The 21,287-nt window shown below is 43.8% G+C and overlaps 2 long non-coding RNA genes across 2 annotated transcripts; one reads left to right on the forward strand and one right to left on the reverse strand.

The window, feature by feature from the left end:
• Positions 1-4,055: 4,055 nt before the first annotated feature.
• LOC125085459 (uncharacterized) lies at positions 4,056-21,285 on the reverse strand. The gene is made up of 3 exons (XR_007122939.1): positions 20,718-21,285; positions 12,772-12,895; positions 4,056-6,130 (listed from the first exon to the last, which is right to left on the reverse strand). It is a non-coding gene; the product is annotated as an uncharacterized LOC125085459 (long non-coding RNA).
• On the forward strand, positions 14,136-18,727 carry LOC125085458 (uncharacterized). The gene is made up of 3 exons (XR_007122938.1): positions 14,136-14,145; positions 14,410-14,414; positions 18,573-18,727. It is a non-coding gene; the product is annotated as an uncharacterized LOC125085458 (long non-coding RNA).
• Positions 21,286-21,287: the final 2 nt, after the last annotated feature.

Below are 21,287 nucleotides of genomic sequence, written 5' to 3' on the forward strand. Positions count from 1 at the left end.
CGCCACGGCGCGGCATGCCGGGACTTGTAGTCCGCCCCCCCCCCGAACCACCCCGGCCGCCGTAGTTCTGATGCATGCTGGAAAGTGTAGTTCGTCAGCACCAACACCGGCGCGAGGAAAGGGCGGAAGTCTACCCTCAATCTGATTCGTTCCAGAAATTATGACAAGACTTAGTCAACGAGCAATTACTGAACGCTGGTAATCTGCTGCACACCTGGTACAATTTGTTATAGTGTGCGATTTTTCTTTTGGATTCCGCGCAGGCCCCACAGGATCCTCGACTTGGCAATGCTAAGACGTTTTCCTCCTGAAGCCCAAGTGTCCCCGCAACAATCCTTGGCTCGCATGTTGAGACTTGCCCGAAGGCCTGATCTCCGTTTCTCCGGAGGTTTCACGGCCCCTTGCTTATTCTGTGATAGCAACGATTCTCTCCACTCTAGACTGTATTTTTGAAGGTGTTGCAGGTCATCTCATCCATTCATTCAACAAGTACTTGCTGACTCTACCCCCACGACATGCCAGGACCTGCCCTACACCCGAGATACAGGAATGTGCGAGGCTATAGGCAATAGGTAGCGAACAAATACAGGGAAAAGGTCATTTTAAAGGCATATTAGGGCAAAGTCATACATTCATTCAACCAATATTTTCTGAGCAGCTAGTATATGCCAGTTACAGGACCTTAGGGATACATGATGAATAAGAGGGGGAAAGTCCTCGCGGTCCTGCAGCTCCCATTACAGTGGGGGAGACAGAGGACAACAAACTGTATTAATGACCGGCAGTTATAAGTAATTTGAAGGGGACAGAGGAGGGGAAACAGTTGCCGACTGAACCATCAGAGAAAGGCAGGCTGAGGAACTGACATTTAATTTGAAATCTAAACAGCTCCCTGAAGATTTTCAGGCAGAGTGTTTGCAAACACACCATTGCTCACAGATACTTGTAGTCTTTAAGAACAGGAGAGAAGGCAGTGTGGCCGTACTCGGATGAAGAAGGATGTGAGAGTTTTGAGAGGACATCAGAGGGAGCAGGGTAAGGTCACACAGGTCTTGGGGACCCTTCCCAAAGAGTTTAACTTCTAAAGTGATGATAAACCACTGGACAGTTTTAAGTATAAAAGTACCTTGGTATAGGGGCACCTGGGTGGCTTAGTCGGTTAAGCATCTGTCTTTGGCTCAGGTCACAATATCCGTCCTCCGATTGAGCCCTGAGTTGGAGGAGAGTGGGGGGGAGGGGGTGGGGGGGGCTGCTCAGCGGGGAGTCTGCCTCTCTTCCTCCACCACTCCCCCAGCTCATGTTTGCTCATTCACATGTACTGTCTCTCTCTCTCCCTCTCTCTCAAATAAATAAGTAAAATCTTAAAAAAACAAAAAAGTACCTTGTTCTGATTTACATTCTAAAAACATCCTTCTGTTTGGTGCACTAAATGTATGAAAGGGGGACAAGTTTGCAAGGAGACCACTTAGGAGAGAAGAAGATGACTAGGGGAATTAGTATGAAGGCAAACCAACAGGATTTGCCTGACACGGCATAAATTCATAGGAACATTAAGGGTCCATAGGTTAAAGCCAGGCAGACAGGTAACAGTTTATCTATACACCAGTTATTACTACACTCCTACTGCACCTTGTCCACACCTCTCCAGAGAGCTCACAGAACACTCCTTGACATGCCCAGCCAGCCATGCCTTGGACTGCAAAAAAAGAAACAAATCTTATTAGTATTTGTGCCCCTAGCACCTTCCATCCTGTAAATAGCTGGTGTTTCAGAAATGTTTGCCAAATGAATGACCTATACTGACGGTAAGGAGAGATTTCATTAAAATTATTGCAGATTTTTAAAAAAGGTTTTATTTATTTATTTGACAGACAGAGATCACAAGTAGGCAGAGAGGCAGGAGGTGGGGTGGGGGGAAGCAGGCTCCCTGCTGAGCAGACAGCCCGATGTGGGGCCCAATCCCAGGACCCTGAGTTTCGGGGCTCAATCCCAGGACCTCAAAATCATGACCTGAGCCAAAGGCAGAGGCTTTAACCCACTGAGCCACCCAGGCGCCCCTGCAGATTTTCTTAAAAACATAAACCTCATCTCCCATTCCTCTCACGTTGGAGCAGGAAATACAAGCTATCCCATATTCTTTAATTGTTGTTTTATCCTGACTAAATAAAAAAAAGCTGGTACCACCATCAAGGTTAGAGTTACCAGTTTTAATTAAGATAGGCTTTTTCTCATCCTACTTGAAAACTCAAAACATGATTGCAATGTCAAAACCATGGGGAAAGTAAAATTTGAGAGAAGGATGTTGATCAGGGTTAAAAAACAGTAAGTAGGGTATGTGTGTGTGTATCTGTGTGCGTGTCTGTGTGCATGCACCTATGTGCGAAAGAGAGAGATCAACACTTTTGGTTTAAATGTTTTTTAATATTTTACTTATTTATTTGACAGACAGAGACACAGCAAGAAAGACAACACAAGCAGGGGAAACAGGAGAGGGAGAAATAGGCTTCCCACCGCATAGGCAGCCTGATGCAGGGCTCCATCCCAGAACCCAGGGATTATGACCTGACTGAGCCACCCAGGTGCCCCAAAATACAACCTATATTTTATTTTTTTTAAGATTTTTTTTATTTATTTGACAGACAGTGATCACAAGTAGGCAGAGAGTCAGGCAGAGAGAGGAGGAAGCAGGCTCCCTGCTGAGCAGAGAGCCCGATGAGGGGCTCGATCCCAGGACCCTGGGATCATCACCTGAGCCGAAGGCAGAGGGTTTAATCCACTGAGCCACCCAGGGGCCCCCAACCTATATTTTAAACCAAAAGTGCTTGTGTTCCCTCTCTTGCTGTGTCTCTCTCTGTCAAATAAATAAATACTTTTAAAAAATAAAATATAGGTTGTATTTTTATTTTATTTATTTATTTTTAAGATTTTATTTATTTATTTGACAGAGAGACCACAAACAGGGGGAACAGCAGAGGGAGAGGGGTAAGCAGGCTCCCCACTGAGCAGGGACCTGAAAATATAGGTTCTATTTTATTTTATTTTTTTAATTTTTTAAAAAGATTTTATTTATTTATTTGTCAGAGAGAGAGAGAGAGAGAGAGAGCGCACAGGCAGACAGAGTAGCAGGCAGAGGCAGAGGGAGGAGCAGACTCCCTACAGAGCAAGGAGCCCGATGTGGGACTCAATCCCAGGATGCTGGAATCATGACCCGAGCCGAAGGCAGCAGCTTAACCCACTGAGCCACCCAGGCGTCCCTATAGGTTCTATTTTAAAAGTCCAAATTGGGGACGCCTGGGTGGTTCAGTGGGTTAAACCTCTGCCTTCGGCTCAGGTCATGATCTCAGGGTCCTGGGATAGAGTCCCACATCAGGCTCTCTGCTCCTTGGAGAGTCTGCTTCTCCCTCTGACTTTCTCCCCTCTCATGCTCTCTCTCAAATAAATAAATAAAATCTTTTAAAAAATAAAAAATAAATAAAAGTCCAAATTGAACTATTTTGGCTTCCAGTCTGGCTTATAAGGAGAGCTTGGAGATTACCACTGGGTCCTAACAACAATCAAAAAGCCAGGCACACTGAAAAATCTTAGATCTGTCAGAGATGTGAGGTCACTGCTCCAAATAGGTGAGACAGACAGACTGATAAAATCACAACTTACCAAGGCTGAAAACTCCAGGAACCAGCACTGGGGCAGGAAAACCTGCACAGTAACTATCAAGAAGTTGGAGGCTCAGTGTGGACAAGCCTGAATATAAGAACTCCAGAGGCTGGGGCACCTGGGTGGCTCCCTTGGTTAAGTGTCTGACTCTTGATTTCAGTTCAGGTCATGATTTCAGAGTTGTGAGATTTAGCTCCAAGCCATGAGCCCCCCATGTGGCTCTGCGCTGGGCATGGCACCTGCTTGAGATTCTCTCTTTGTGCCTTCCCCTACCTCTCTTAAAAAAACCAAAAACAGGGGTGCCTGGGTGGCTCAGTGGGTTAAAGCCTCTGCCTTCGGCTCAGGTCCTGATCCCAGGGTCTTGGGATGGAGCCCTGCATGGGGCTTTCTTCTCGGCGGGGAGCCTGCTTCCCTTCCTCTCTCTCTGCCTGCCTCTCTGCCTAGTTGTGATCTCTGTCTGTCAAATAAATAAATAAAATCTTAAAAAAAAAACAATAAAGAAAAAACCCCAGGAAGGGGGCACACTACTGTGTAGGATTTAAGGAGTTAGAATGAAAAATTCACAGTGGAGTGTCAACAGTAGATTTGAGCAGGCGGAAAAATAATCAGCAAACTTGAAGATAGACTAGTTGAAATGACATAGTCTAAGAGGAAGAAAGGAAAAACAAAGAATAATGGTCAGACCCTATGAAACCTGTGGGACACTATTAAATGCCAACATATGTGCCAGAAAAGGAGAGAGAGAAAGGAACAGGAAGAATATTTGAAAAAAATAATGACCACTATGTACATGAATCTACACATTCAACATGCTCAGTAAATGCTAAGTAGGAAAACTCAAAAGAGAGCCACACCAAGACACAATATAATCAAACTATTTAAAGTCAAAGATGGAATTTTGAAAGCAAAAGAGAGAAGTAACTACTCATGCATCTCAATAAGATTAGAGTCAAAATCTCAATGAGATTAAAGTTGATTTCTTACGAGAAACCCTGGAGACCCAAAGATACTGGGGTAACAGAATCAAAGTGCTAGAAGAAGAAAACAAAACAGAACAAAGTCGCAAACAAAGAATTCTATATCCAGAAAATTGTCCTTAAAAGTAAAAGAAAAATGCAGAACTCCCATAAGAAAATATGCAGGAAAGCTCCATTACGTTGGATTTGATAATGATTTCTTGCATATGACACCAATGCACAGACAACAAAAGCAAAAACAGATGGAACCACATGAAACTTAAAAACTCCTGTGCAGGGGTGCTTGGGTGGCTCAGTGGGTTAAGCCTCTGCCTTCGGCTCTGGTCCTGATCCCAGGATGGGATCGAGCCCCGAGGCTCTCTCTGCTCAGCGGGGGTCCTGCTTCCCTTCCCCTTTCTCTGCCTGCCTCTCTACTTGTAATCTCTGTCTGTCAAATAAATAAATAAAATCTTTAAAAACAAAACAAAACTCCTGTGCATCCATGGAAACAGCTGACAGAGCAGAAAGGCAACCCATGGAATGGGAGAAGCTCTGAAATTCTACATCTGTACAGGTTTAACAAGAATACATAAAGAATTCCTACAATTCAACAACAACAACAACAACAATAAAAATAACCTGATTACAAAACTGGCAAGGAATCAAACAGATATTTTTCCAAAGAAGACATACAAATAGCAAACAAGCAGATAAAAGTATGCTCCACACTATTAACTAACAAACCAAGGCAAATCAAAACCATAATGAGATATTATCTCATACCCAGTAGGTTAGCACTATCAGAAACAAAAAACCCAAAAAACAAAAACAAGAAAATAATAAGTGTTGGCAATGATGTGAAAAATTGGAACCTCCATGCTCTGTTGACGGGAATGCAGAATGGTGCAGCTGCTATGAAAAAAAAGTATGGAATGCCTCAGAAAAAGTAAAAGTAGGTTTACTACATGATCCAGCAATCCCACTTCTGGGTATCTCTTCACAGAATTGAAAGCAATATCTCAAAGAGATATTGGCACACCCATGATCACTGCAGTATTGTTCAAGAGAGCAGGGAGGTGGGAGCAACCCACATTTCCACTGATGGGATGAAGGGATTAAAAAATGTGATATGTAAAGAAAGTGGAATATTTGTGGCCTCTAAAAAGGAGGAAACCCTGTCACATCCCATAACATGGATGAACCTTGAAGACATGACACTAAATTGAAACAAGCCAGCCACAAAAAGATAAATACTGTATGATTCCATTGATATGAAGTATCTGTAGTAATCAGACACATAGAAACAGAAAGTGGAATGGTGGTTTCCAGAGGCTGGGCTGAAGGAGAAGTGGGGGATTTTTGTTCAAGCAAATCTGTAGAGACACACAGAAGCTTCATGGTTTCCAGGGACTGCTCAGTGGCATGGCTTTCTTCTTGGGCTGAGAAGAATGTTCTCGAACTACATGGTGGTGACGCGTGCACAGCTCTGGCAAACATACGGAGCACCACTCAATTTCACACTGCAAAATAGTTAAAAATGGTGAATATTTTGTTATGTAAAATTACCTTAATTTTCAAAAATCACTGAATTGTACACTTAAATCAGATACATTTGACCCCTCAATAGAGCTTTTTTAAAAGATGTATTTACTTAGAGAGAGAGAGAGGGAGAGCACAGAGGGAGCAGGAGAAGCAGACTCCCCACTGAGCAGGGAATCCAATGAGGGACTCAATCCCAGGACCTTGGGATCCTGACCTGAACTGGTAGACACTTACCCGACTGAGCCACTCAGGTGTTCCTCAACAGAGTTTTTAAAGAAAGAGTGATGTGCTGAGTTCTCATTCAAGAATTGTTGGGCTCTTCTCAGCCATTCGCTCTTTCCCATTAATCTTAGACTCAGCTCTCGAAATTTCTTCAAATAACCTACAATTGCTCCAAATAATGTTGGTTGTGAACAACAGAAACCTCTAATGATGGTGATTTAAACAAGAAAGAAGTTTATTTCTCTCTGTTCCTTGAACAGGTCAAAGGCTTCAGGGCCTTTGCACACCCTCCCTACCTTTGGAAACTCTCCTCTGACAAAACCAGTCCCTGTTGACCTCAAGGTTCCTAAATATAATGTTCTCAGAAAGTCTTCTTCTGACCCCTGGGATGGATGGAGGCAGGCTCCCTCTGTTATTCCATACCAGGACCCTGATTATTTTCTTCACCATGTTCCTCCAACAAACACCTTCTTATGAAAGGGACTACTCCAAGGGCTGTGAAGTCCTCGTTAATTCTCATTATTCTAATTATAGATTTATTGTTTTGCCAGCCTATGGCCAGCCCCTCTCATCAGAACATTAATAAGCTCCAGATCCGTATCTGATTGTCACCCTCTCAAGGTAGCACAGACCTGACATAGAGTAGACAATAAACATTTGTAGACTTAAGGCATAAAATCCCAGCTCGAAATCTTATTTTCATTCTATTTAAAATCAGGGACATGAATGAGGCAAACATCTCAAAGGAGGACCCACCTTCTTATTGAACAGAATTATGAGCTTTAACCAGATAAAATAAATCAAAGCTTTTTCCCCCCAAACCTTAGAAAACAAGGACACGGACTCAGTCTCTGGCTTCCAGCAAGCAGGCAACCTCCCTTGTGAACCTGGGTAGGAAATCTGTGCCCTGCACACTCTCTCTCCTTTTCTCCCTGCCCCTGTTTTACATGGGGTGACCACATCCTTTATTGCCCAGACTGAACCCTTCTGAGAGATCAAGGTAAGAAACACAATACACAGATGAACAACAGCCTGAGCCTATCTAGAAACAGAGCTCTGACTTACACTCAGCAGCATCCGTCTCAGGAAGCCAGCCTGCTACCTACAAGTCCCAGGCTCATAGAACATCAAACCGTTACTCCAGCAAACATTCCGGGAGGCCAAACAATGAATCCTGTATCAACTGGCCCCAGATGGCCAGGACTCCATTAATAACTGACACCTTCCCTGGTTTTGGTCCCCACTTCCCATTTCAGGACCAGCCAGAGAAATCCAAAACCACTCACCAGACTAGTTACACAGGATGCCCTCCTTCTAGTTAGCAGTCCCGCAGCTTCCCTGGGGCCAACAGCCTCCAGCCAGAGCCCCCCAGAAGCTGCCTCTGTTCCAGCCGCAAATCTCAGCCACTGGTCTGCCTGCCTTTGAGCCTCTGCCAGAACGTTACGGTGACGGCCACCCTTGCTATTGTGAGCTCTGAATAGTCTTTGCCCGTTCTCATTTGGGTGATTTTCATGTATTTCCACAAATTACTACACTGTTAATAAATAGCTATGCTGAATCAAGAGGTAAAAATCGGGACTATTCAGAGTCAGGACTAGATCACCCAAACTATAAACACAATCAGCCCGAACCTGTTTGTCCGTGAGATCAAGTCGGGGAGGGCAAAGGTGTGAAGAACAGAAGGTGAAATGTACCACTAGGTGGGGTTGCGCCATTACAGACCAGAGGACGTTTCCATTATTGTGGGAAGTTCTAGACAGACGCAAGCACTCATCTTTTTTTTACATAGTCAGTCATCTTTTTGGTCTGGATGTATGGAAGGGTACAAACTGAACACTGGACTTGTTGGAAATTTGTCTTCAGGGCAGTAATTACTAAAAGTAATTCCAGCTGAAAATGTTCAGGCACATCATTACTGATACCTAGTATTAACTTACTTTCAATTACTGCCTGCTGCCCTTGATAGGGGAAAGAGATGAAAAACATACTGTTTGCCCTTGAGAAGCTGGCGTTCTGGAAAGTACTTAAGGTCTGTATGGGTCGCATAGTTTGCAAATTTTGCCCAATGCAAAATTAAAATAAAGGTCCACTTCTTCAAAAAGTATTAAGAATTTCAAAGTGGAAACTTTATGTGGCAAGAAAAGAAAAAAAAAAAGAGAAAGAAATCCTTTGATTCAGAACAATGAGGAATACTTTATTTATTAACAGTAATACATTTCAGGATGCCTGGGTGGCTCAGTCATTAAGCATCTGCCTTCAGCTCAGGTCATGATCCCAGGGTCCAGGTTTGAGCCCTGCATCAGGCTCCCTGCTCAGCAGGAAGCCTGCTTCTCTCTCTGCCACTCCCCCTGCTTGTGTTCCCTCTCTTGCTATCTCTCTCTCTCTCTCTCTCTCTCTCTCTGTTAAATAAATAAATAAAGTCTTTAATATCTTAAAACATAATAATAAATAAATAAATAAATAAATAAAGTAATACCTTTCTTTGACAGCCACACAAAATTTTTTAAAAAGAACAAGTTTTGAGCTCCTGGGAGGCTCAGTGGGTTGGGCCTCTGTCTTTGGCTCGTCATGATCTCAGGCTCCTGGGATCCAGCCCAGTATCTGGCTCTCTGCTCAGCAGGGAGCCTGCTTCCCTCCCCCCTCTCTCTGCCTGCCTCTCTGCCTATTTGTCATCTCTGTCTGTCAAATAAATAAATAAAATCTTAAAAAAAAAAAAGAACAAGTTTGAAATTCTATATACCCCTGAAACAAATAATACATGCTAATATAAAAAAATTAAAAACAAAGAAAATTCTACAGTGTCAGGGAGTTAAATTTCTTTCTTTTTTTTTTTTTAAAGATTTTGTTTATTTATTTGAGACAGAAATAGTGACAGAGAGGATGAAGGGGGAGATGAGGGAGAAGCAGGACCCTGAGATCATGACCTGAGCCAAGGCAGACACTTAACTGACTGAGCCTCCCAGGTGCCCAGGGTATTAAATTTCTTAATAAAATTCAAGTTGGCATGAATATTGTCAATAAAAACAACTACTGAAGATAGTGCATTTCATATGACATATTTAAAATGTTCAGTGTTTTTCATGATGAAACACTTGTGCATACTATTGCATTAAGCAAAATAGTTATTTAAAAAAACATATTAAAAATTTATTTATTTTTTTGAGAGAGAGAGAGAGAGCACGACAGAGGGGAGGGTCAGAGGGAGAAGCAGGCTCCCCACTAAGCAGGGAGCCTGACATGGGACTCTGGAGTCCAGGATCATGACCTGAACCAGAGGCAGTCACCCAACCAACTGAGCTACCCAGGTGCCCTAAGCAAAATATTAAAAAAAAAAAAAAAATACGTTTGTAACCCATAACACAGATAAACCATAGGGAGAAGCAAGGACTGGTTTATATGGGTGCTGTATACTTTCTTTTCCTTGGGGTTCATAAGTGAGGCCCCTTTTCTGGCCCTCTTACCATGCTCCCATTCGACACTAGAGATTCTTAGATCGGACATATGACTTTGATAATCTTAGGGCAAAGACCCTGATGACCCCCATTCGTCTAAACTTGGGGAAAAAAGAAAAAAGAATGTCAAGGTGGCCACAGCAGACCATTAAACCAAGGGTGGGATCTTCTAAGAACTGAGGTCTTGGCGAAGGCACAGGTCACACACCCATGAAGCCCATGGAAAATGTAGATAGTGTTCTGTGACAAATTACAGACCAGCAAAGTATGCTGCTTCAGATATGTTGTGATGCTGCTGGCCCTGTCAGCCCCTTTTTATTCTTACATTTTGCATGCTCACAATTAAATTACATTTAAACAGTTATTAAGCATTGACTCTATGCTATTTACTCTAGGAAATCTTTGCTAAATTCAATATAATCAAGTACATACCTAATCTAACAAAAAAAAGATGTTATAAAAAGTAAGAATTCTTTTGCTCTGCCTCCCAAGACTCAATAACAGGGCAGGGACTGAAACTGGTAAGCACTCAATACATTTTTGCTGAATATTCATTCCATGGGTGGAGATTTTAACAAAGGGAAATATCAAGAAAGGCAAAAGGTAGATGGCTAGATAGGATTCTACAGAAGTCACAGACTGGCCAGGAAAGGCACTGTAGATAAGAGGAATGTCAGTAAAAGCAAAGTGCTGTAAGTATTACCTTCCAGGAGAACTGGATGCCTCCTAAAAGCAGGGATTTGTTTCTTCCCGGCTGGGACCAGCACCTATGACCCAGCAGGCCTTCAGGACTGACCCAGTAAATGCAGGGAAGTAGATGAAGCTGGAGCCAAATGAACCAAAGTTTTGAATATTAGAGGGAGAATATATATTCAATGTACAGGTAAGAACCATTTGAAAAGGGCAGTGAAGTGATCAGAACTCTGAGGAAAAAAGAAGCCTGTGGTTTCCTTGCTGTGGTTTTGGAATATAGGTGAGGTTATATGGGGTGAAGTCTGGAGCCAAAAACCAAGAAAGAATTCTTGAGACATCTTTGGCGCAGAAAGGTGATTTTATTAAAGCATGGATGCTGAAGGAACAGAAGGCTGGCTGAGGACAAAGCAAAAGCTGACACCCTGCAACGTTCCCCCACCCCACTCCGGGGTGGCACCTATGTGACATTCTTTAGGAATCTCCCAGCTATCTTAATGTTAATACCTTGCTAAGAAGGGAAAAATGACCTTGACAATGGCAAGGCCTCTGGTATCCTGTGTCTTGTAGGTCTTTTTTGGCATATGAAAGTTCTACTGAAACCTCCCTTTTTCCTTACCTCTCCCAACCCCATGGTATATAACCTGCCACCCCTCACAACCCCAGGGCAGCAACTCTTCCTGCCCACAGGTCCTGTCCCGTGCTTTAATAAATCACCTTTTTGCACCAGAGACATCTTAAGAATTCTTTCTTGGCTGTCAGCTCTGGACCTTACTACATTCTAAAACTTCATCATTTGTTGCCCAACGTGGGGCTTTGAGTCTTTACATCTGGACTCTGGACTTTGGTGCAAAATTGGCAAGTACTTTCTCTCCTCTTCTTTGACTCTCATTTCAGGAGCCCTTCAAAGAGTATGGTCTTATTGGTCTTATTGGAACACTTTCATGCTGATTGCTCAGGCTGTAATCTTCTAGCCCGTGGCTACTGTATGGGGAGGACAAAGTCTGCGCTTCGGCTGGAAGTTAGTACCCTGGTCGGAATGGTAATAAGACCCAAAAACTCGATGCCCTCTCTCTGTTCCTCTTCTTATACAAACTTGTCTGTCTTGGGCATGGGACAGCCACCTAAGTCACCAGATGGCTGCCAATCTTAAGACTTCTGGGTGAAGTTTCCTTCCTGATTGATCTAATGTGATCTCCTCCACATCCCTGGTCTAGCATCTTCTGGCCGCTGGACCTCCACTGGGAGCCCGCTGAAACCAGTACCCAATTGAATTAAAACCAAACCAGGAACCGCTTCCTAGGGACGTTGGCTGTAAGGACCACATGTATTGGAATGTTGCTTAGACCATGACAGATTTCAATCTTTACTGTTTCTTGTCAGTGTCCTCTACTAAGTACTTAGAGCTCCAGAATTCAGTAATTTCCCCTTGTAAAACTTCTCTAGTATTTCCCATGGGTTAAAAATGGCAGGGCAGTAACACAACTTCCAGACTATAGGATGGCACAGTATCTTAGTCCATTCACCAGGCACCCATCTGTAGCCTAGGATGCAATGGGGAAGAGGAGGGATGCCAGCACCCTTTCAGGGCCTTTTACAGCAGGAATGCCTTCATGGGAAGGTAGAATGGTGATCAATAGCAATTTTTATTGAGAGATGCCTCCGGTCACTTTCAACACCTGGAATGTCTGACATATACTGCATGAGATGCCAACCAGGACTTGGGGGGGATTTTGGTAATGGACCTTCTTTACTTTTCTAGGAACATGGGATCCTCTTCTTCTGTTTCCAAGGATTCTCCCTTGGGATCCCTTTTAACCCACTGGAATCAATTCAGATTGCAAGATTTAAGAAAGAAAAAAATGATCTTCTTCTATAACATTGAATGGCCTCAGTACTCCTTAGGAGACGAGGAAAAGTGGCCCATGAATGGGACATTAAGTTTCAAGTCAATCTGTCAGTTAGACCTCTTTTGCAGGGAGAAGGGCAAATGGACTAAAGTCCTATACATCCAAGCTTTTATGGCCCTAAATTGGGGTCTGGGCCTGCAGACCTCTTGTAGAGTGTGTCTAACAGAAGCCCCCTCCCCAGATATACTGGATGATGACTATCTAAATAGACAGATTCCTTTTAATAAACCTGGGATGTTGGAGGAATTGTCAGCCAGTCTAAAGAAAGAGAACACTGGCTCTGTTGCTAACCCTCCTGCTTATAAACCCCAAGACCCCTCTGGCTCCCAGCCCAGGTGGACATACTAGGAGCAGGACTCCCTCTCTTCCAGGAGCTCCATCTAAGTGTGGGATGCATCCTCTTAGGATTTGCAGCAGGAATGGAGAAGTGGGCACAATTAGGGTCCATGTCCCATTCTCCATGGCAGACCTGGGTCAGGTAAAACCACAATTACGATGACATTCTAAAAGTCCTTCTCAATTTATTGAAGGCTTTCAAGAAGAATCTATTATGTGTGATTTGACCTGGAAGGATATATGTATCATTTTAACTTGTTGTTGCCCCTCTGAGTAAAAGAAACGAATTTGGGAGGGAGCACAGGAGTTCGCTGATGAGCTGGCAACGAGAGGAACATTCCCCAGCTGGGGGTGCTGCTGTCCCTGGCACCAAACCACACTGGAACTGCCGAGAGGATAGTCCAGGGAGAGAAAAACAGGACCATATGATCACTTGTTTAATAGAAGGAATGAAAAAAGGATTTTCTAAACCTCTAAACTTTGATGAACTTCAGGAAGTTACACAAGGAACTGATGAAAATCCAGCTCTATTTCAGGGACAATCGGTAGAGGCTATCCGGAAATACAGAAATTTGGACCCAGCCTCACCTGAGGGAGTAACCATACTAAACATGCACTTTATAAGCCAGCTGGCACCTGACATCTGCTGAAAACTAACTAAAATGGCTTTAGGTCCTCAAACTCCCATCCAGCACCTACTAGAAGTAGCAACCGAAGTCTTTAATAACAGAGATATGACCTTAAGGCAAGAAAAGGACCAGAGAACTAAACGGCAGGGTAAGATACAGGCTTAAAAATAATGGCAGCTGCTATTGTGGTTTTCCCACGGCACCAGACTAACCGGGGGAAAAAAAAAAAAAAAGCCAGTAACAGACAGAAAACTAGGTAAGTCCCCATGCTATACATGTGGCCAGCTCGGACACTGGAGCAAAGACTGTCCAAACACGTGCTCTCCACTAGGGCCGTGTCCTGTCTGTAAAGAAGCAGGATGTTGGAAGAGAGACTGTCCTCATCTCCAGAGAGAGAGGAAGACAGGAACTCACTTCCCTGCCTGAGAGTTGAAGCTGGAGGAGCTGGCATGACGGGGCCCTGAGGCTGGTCCAGCTCCCTCTGACATCAAGATGACTGAGCCCCGGGTTACTCTGGGTCTGGGAGGTAAATATCAATGTTCTTACAGACACAGGAGCCCCTTTCTCTGTCCTTATTCAGCACTCCAGCCCTACTTGCCTTTCTAACCTTAAAGTTGTTGGCATAGAAGAGGAAACTAAAACATCCTGTCAGACAAGGTCCTTCACCTATAAATACAAAAGTCAGTTGGTCACTTGTTTTTCTAGTCCTTTGTCTTGTCTCACTCCATTACTTGGATGAGAATGTATAAACTGGGTAGCCAATTTGCTCTTCCTATAGAGGGGGATGGCCTCTTCTATTTAACATCTGGAGAGCTAGAACTATACCCAACTGTCACTTCCAATGTCTGGAAGGAAGTAAATCCACAGGTCTGGGATTGTGATATTTCAGGATAGGCTCTTACAGCCTGATCCGTCAAGGTGACCTTAAAAGACCCAACCGATATACCTCTAAAAAAAAAATCCCCTTAAAACCTGAGGCCAAAGCTGGGTTGCCACCACTTATTGATAAGTTTCTGAGACAAGGTATTTTAAAGCCTTATCAATCTCCTCATAACACCCCAGTTTTACCACTAAAAAAGCCAAATGGGGAATATCGGATAGTACAAGACTTAAGAGCTATAAATGAAGCAGTAACGCCTATTCAACCCTTAGTGCCAAATCCGCATACCATTCTCACCCATGTCCCTGGTAATGCCAACTGGTTTATAGTACTTGACTGAAAAGATGCCTGTTTTTGCAACCCACTAAGTGAGGAAACACAGCCACTATTTGCTTTTGAATGGACTTCACCTTCAAGCCCACAGGCTGCTCAATGAACCTGGACAGCCTTGCTACAAGGATTTAAAAACACTCCTCACCTATTTGGAGCTTCACTTACCAAAGATCTCCGTGATATATCCTTGTCTGAGGGGACAATAATTCAATATGTAGATGATATTCTAATCTGTAGTCCCATGAAGGAGACATCTGATAAAAATTCTATAACTTTACTTAATTTTTTGTCAGATAGAGGGTATCGTGTATTCCCTAAAAAGGCACAAATATCTCAACAAAAAGTACACTATTTAGGATATGAACTGACACCAGGTCACTGTATTCTATCTACTGATAGAAAAAAAGGCTATATTGGATCTTGAGCCTCCAACTACAAAAAAACAACTCTGGGGGTGCTTGGGTGGCTCAGTGGGTTAAAGCCTCTGCCTTCAGTTCGGGTAGTGATTCCGGAGTCCTGGGATTGAGCCCCGCATTGGGCTCTCTGCTCAGTGGGAATCCTGCTTCCTCCTCTCTCTCTGCCTGCCTCTCTGCCTACTTGTAATCTCGGTCTGTCAAATAAATAAATAAAATCTTAAAAAAAAAAAAAAAAAACAACTCTGTACTTTTCTAGGTACGGCAGGTTTTTGCCACCTATGGATTACTGGATTTGCACTCTTAGCCAAACCATTGTATGATTTTTGTTAAAGGTCCCAATGAGGAATCTTTGCTCCGGACTAAAGCTCAGCAGACGGTCTTTCAAACATTAAAAGCTAAACTCCTGTCAGCTCCAACTGTGGCGTTACCAAATTTAGAAAAACCTTTCACTCTATACGAAGCAGAAAAGCACAGCCAAGCCTTGGGAGTTCTCACCCAAAAATCAGGAAATGAAGCAAGACTGGTGGGCTATTTTTTTTTTTAAAGATTTTATTTATTTATTTGACAGAAAGAGATCACAAGTAGACAGAGAGGCAGGCAGAGAGAGAGAGAGAAAGAGAGGGAAGCGGGCTCCCTGCTGAGTAGAGAGCCTGACTCGGGACTCAATCCCAGGACCCTGAGATCATGACCTGAGCTGAAGGCAGCAGCTTAACCCACTGAGACACCCAGGCACCCCTGGTGGGCTATTTTTCAAAGTCACTTGACATTGTAGCCCAAGGGTGGCCGGCTTGTCTTGGAGCGGTGGCTGCCATAGCCCTCCTGGTAGAAATAGCCTCAAAGCTCACTATGGGACAGTCCCTGACTATAACAACTTTGCATCAGTTCCGGAGTGTCTTAGAGACCAAGGGCCACCAACAGATGATGGGAGGCTACCTTACTAGATACCAGGCTATGCTTTTAGATACACCCGAAGTAATACTTAAAACATGTCAAACTTTAAACCCAGCTACTCTCAAGCCTGGACCTGACCATCGTACCTCTATAGAATGTAACTGTTCAGAGAGCATTGATCTTGTCTATTCTAGCAGGCCAGACTTAAAAGACTCCTCCATTAAAAACACAGATGATAATTGTTTTACTGATGGCAGTAGCTTCATGGATAAGGGAGAAAAAAGGGCTGTATATGGTATAGTTAGTCTGATTAAACCTATTGAGGCAAAACCCCTTCCAATAAATACTTCTGCCCAAAAAGCTGAAATAATAGCACTCACTCGTGCTCTTTAATTGGCAAAAGGTCTAAAAATTAACATTTATACTGACTCCAAATATGCCTTTCTGGTACTACATGCTCATGGAGTTATTTGGAAGGAAAGGGGATTGCTATCAAGCCATAACTCCCCAATCAAATATGGGCCTGAAATCATGACCCTTCTTGAGGCTGTACATCTGCCCAAGGAGGTAGTCGTAATTCACCTCAAAGGACATCAAAAGGATATGATGTTAGAATCTATGCTTCCTCCTCTCTCTCTGCCTGCCTCTCTGCCTACTTGTGATCTCTGTCTGTCAAATAAATAAATAAAATCTTAAAAAAAAAAAAAAACAGAATCTAAAGGAAACAATTTAGCAGACCATGCAGCCAAAGAGGCAGCAAAAGGTAAACAGATATTAAGACTTATACCAGTCTTAACTCCAATGGAATCCATAAGTCCAGTCTATTCAGACCAAGAAATTCACATAGCTCAGGAGTGAGGATATACTAAAACTACACAGGACTGCCTTGTTAACAATGAGGGAAAAATTTTTATAACCCAAAAAAGTCAATGGAAGGTAATACAGGGCCTACACCAGGCTACTCACTTGGGCAAAGATGCTTTAAAACATTTAATTAAAAATACGTTTGATGGAGTAAATTTGACAGTCACAACAAAATAGGTCTGCCGATCCTGTATTATCTGTGCCCGAGTAAATCCGGAAGGTGCAGCTTGCCCTCCCCCTCTTTTAAAACCAGTCCAAAGGCATGGATCCTATCCAGGAGAGGACTGGCAACTTGATTTCACACAGATGCTGCCTTGCAAAGGCTATAAGTTTCTATTAGTGTTTGTTGACACCTTCACTGGATGGGTCGAGGCCTTTCCCTGTGAAACCGAAAGAGTTGAAGATGGAACTAAGATTTTGTTGTGAGAAATTATCCCTAGATTTGGCCTTCCTCAATCTCTTCAAAGTGACAGTGGTCCTACTTCTACTGCTCAAATAACTCAACAAATAGCCCCAGCCTTAAACATTAAGTATTTCTTGCATTCAGTCTGGCATCCACAATCCTCTGGGAAAGTAGAAAAAACTAATCACACTTTAAAATTCCATCTTGCTAACCTTAGTCTAGAAACCCAGGAAAACTGGGTTACAATAGGACTTCTCAGGATAAGAACTGCTTCAAAACAACCTCTAGGACTCAGCCCTTTTGAGTTATTATATGGAAAACCATTTCTTTCTATAGATCTGTTATTAGCTGAAGATTATAATGCTTTGTTAAATTATTCACTGGAAGCTGGTTTAATTCATAAGTTACTCAACGAATATACTAATCATATACTCCCAAAACCTGATTTAACTATAACTGAAAACCCACCCCATGTAAATCCTGGAGACATGGTTTATTTAAAAGATTGGAAGTTGGCTACAGCAGAAAACCTAAATCCAAAATGGAAAGGTCCATATCGGGTCATACTATGTACTCCCACTGTGGTAAAGCTAGAAGAATACCCGTCATGGGTCCATGTATCTAGAATAAAACCTGTACCTCCTTCATAGGAACCCAGTGAGCAAACTATTACTCCTTACTCCTGTGAACCCATAGAAGACCTCCAACTTCTTACTTCTTACTCCTGTGAACCCATAGAAGACCTCCAACAGCTCTTCAAACAAAAATAAAGGTTGTATATGTTCTCTTTATCTTCCTTTCACCTATCTTAACTGACAATTCCTTTCTACAGTGGGCACAGCAGTATGCTGAACTACAAAATCAAACGCATTGTTGGATATGTGGAATTTTGCCTATGTCAAGTATGTATGGATTACCCTGGTGTGTTTCCCCTTTACAGGGCACTGATTGGCACTCTCTACAGGATTATATTTCAGAAATAATATATGGAGACTGTATGTATCAGGATAAATCTATCACTAATCAAGAAGTTTCTTCTGGCCCGTGATCAGTAAGACATGGAGTTCACCAGGACATAACTAAACTTTTTCATACTCTTGAACTATTAAAGTCCTAACTGTCCTTATATGCCCACAAATTAATACTCACCAACCAGGGCCTAAGCTACAAAACCTTACTGAGGATGGCATATATCAAATCTGGGATACATGTTTGTGGCTCACAACCACTATTGGAGAGCTCAGTCAAAAGGCAGTTTCATGCTGGGAACAAAGAAATCATACATATGATACTTGGGCAAATAACACAAGACATCTAGGATGGCTATCATTAAAAGCATGTTCCCAAATAATAGTACTCCGGGCTACTGACTGGTTTGCTACAGATTGGGTGAGGCGACCTGGCATCAGATGGCCAGATCCAAACGGAACCCACTGGATATGTGGAACTAACCTGCGGCCCTGGCTTCCTCCAGGGTGGATAGGTCGCTGCACCTTAGGATTTGGCTGGATTCATGGACGCATTACTAAAACCATCACTACTCCAGCTAATCTCCTCAATTTATTTTTATTTTTATTTATCATTTTTAAAATATTTATTTATTTATTTATTTGATAGAGAGAGAGAGAGATCACAAGTAGGCAGAGAGGCAGGCAGATAGAAAAGAAAGCAGGCTCCCTGCTGAGCAGAGAGCCTGATGTGGGGCTCTATCCCAGGACCCCGAGACCATGACCTGAACCGAAGGCAGAGGCTTTAACCCACTGAGCCATCCAGGCGCCCCTATTTTTATTTTTTTTTTTAAGATTTTATTTATTTGACAGAGAGAGATCACAAGTAAGCAGAGCGACAGGCAGAGAGAGAGAGAGAGAGAGAGGAGGAAGCGGGCACCCCAGCGAGCAGAGAGACCCCCGATGCAGAGTTCAATCCCAGGGCCCTGGGATCATGACCTGAGCCGAAAGCAGAGGCTTTAACCCACTGACCCACCCAGGCACCCCTAATCTCCCAATTTAAAGCAAAGATGGACACGATCTGTTTTTAAATGGTATGATCACTTAACAATGATTCCCTAAATAGCATCCCCTTACTTAATATCGAAGTCACACGGATGTGCAAAACGGTCCTACAAAATAGAATGGTCTCCCTTTTTCCTTACCTCCTCCAGCCCCATTGTTTACAACCTGCCACCCTCACAACCCCAGGGCAGCAACTCTTCCTGTCCATGGGTCCTGTCCCCGTGCTTTAGTAAGTCACTTTTTTGCACCAGAAACGTCTTCTTTTTTTTTTTTAAGATTTTATTTATTTATTTGTCAGAGAGAGAGAGAGGGAGAGAGAGCGAGCACAGGCAGACAGAGTGGCAGGCAGAGGCAGAGGGAGAAGCAGGCTCCCTGCTGAGCAAGGAGCCCGATGTGGGACTCGATCCCAGAATGCTGGGATCATGACCTGAGCCGAAGGCAGCTGCTTAACCAACTGAGCCACCCAGGCGTCCCTGCACCAGAAACGTCTTAAGAATTCTTTCTTATATTCTAAAACTTCGTCATGGGGACAAGCCCCGTGGGCAGAAAGAGTTGCTGCAGAGTTGTGAGGAGTGACTATTCATATACTTGGGAGTTGGGGGAGGTAACTAAAACAAAGGGAGGTTTCAAAAGGATTTTCATATGTTAAAGACTCACAGGTTACCAGAGACCTTAACCACTGTCTATGTAAGGTTGTTTTTCCCTCCACCAGGGCATTAACATGAAGACAGTTGGGAACCTCCTGGAGTAATGTCCCACCGGTCCCACCCAGGAGTTTGTGTGTGGTGTGTGTGGGGGGGTGGACTTTGCAGGGTGTCAGCTTGTCCTTTGTCCTCAGCAAGCCTTCTGTTCCCTCATCACATCATCCAGAATAAGGAGAAGGTTAATGTATTAATATCTTACAGCATCTAATTCCACCTTCCTCCACCCCCAACCTTAATAAACACTGTTGTCATGATGAAGTTTTAGAACATAGGTGAGGTTCGATGGAGTGAAGTATGGAACCAATGACCAAGAAAGAATTATCTTTGGTGCAAAATAGTGGTTTATTAAAACATGGGGACAGGACGTGGGCAGAGAGCGTTGTTGCCCTGGGGTTATGAGAGGAGGCAGGTTAAGTACCACAGGGCTGGGGAGGTAAGGAAAAGGGAGGTTTCAGTAGAACTTTCATATGCTAAAGAGGACTTACAAGATACTGGATACCAGAGGCCTGGCCATTGCCAAGGTCGTTTTTTCCCTTTTCAGCAAGCTATTAACATTAAGATGTTGGAAGATTCCTAAAGAATGTCACATAGGTGCCACCTAGGAGTGGGAGTGGGGGAAGGCTGCAGCTTTTGCTTTGTCCTCAGCCAGCCTTCTGTTCCCTCATCAGTCATAAGCCAGGAAGCCAGGGAGACCTCAAATGGGAATCTTTTAAAACACTGTGAACCAAGCAAGCACACTGAAACGAAAGCCAGTAACTCTGTGTTAACCGTCCCGTTATTTATGTCTTAACTGCATAATAACGCTTCACTTGCAAATAAGGACCTTTACCAGAATTCTGGGCAGCTTCTAGGTCTAGCTGTAGTCCTGCGCTGGACGCGCTCCACAAACCAGCGGCGGAAAATCACGCAAGATGACAAGGTTTCCGAAAGTTGCAGACGCTGTGGTCACATGCGCACATCTGCGTGCACCTGCCTGCACCCGGCGCCCAGGTGCGGCCTCCCTGCGGAGCTAGGTGGCGCCGTGCTTTTACCCCTCCTTCATCGTCCTGGAGGTCTCTAGGTTTGGGGTTCATTACGATTCCGGCCCACACTAACTTTGCACGGAGCAGGGTGTGACTGGAACCTGACCCAGAACCCAAGCGGAGCCACGCAGCAGGAAAAGTGCGGGCCGCGGCCGGGCGCAGGCGTGTCCGCAAAGCGGGGAACAATAAAGTTGAGCGTGTTCAAAAGGGGTCCTTGTCATCCAGGGCCCTCTGGACAAGCCTGCAAAATATGACTCCCAGAAAGTCCCTGGGGTTGGCAGGTGTCGTTGTTCTCGGGGGCGTCTTCCTCACTGGCAGTGGGACAGGACCTGCGGGACGGCGTGAACGGCGGGCGAGCGGGCGCTGGCGGG

The sequence above is a fragment of the Lutra lutra genome, chromosome 15 (assembly GCF_902655055.1).
Source record: "Lutra lutra chromosome 15, mLutLut1.2, whole genome shotgun sequence".
Taxonomy (NCBI): domain Eukaryota; kingdom Metazoa; phylum Chordata; class Mammalia; order Carnivora; family Mustelidae; genus Lutra; species Lutra lutra.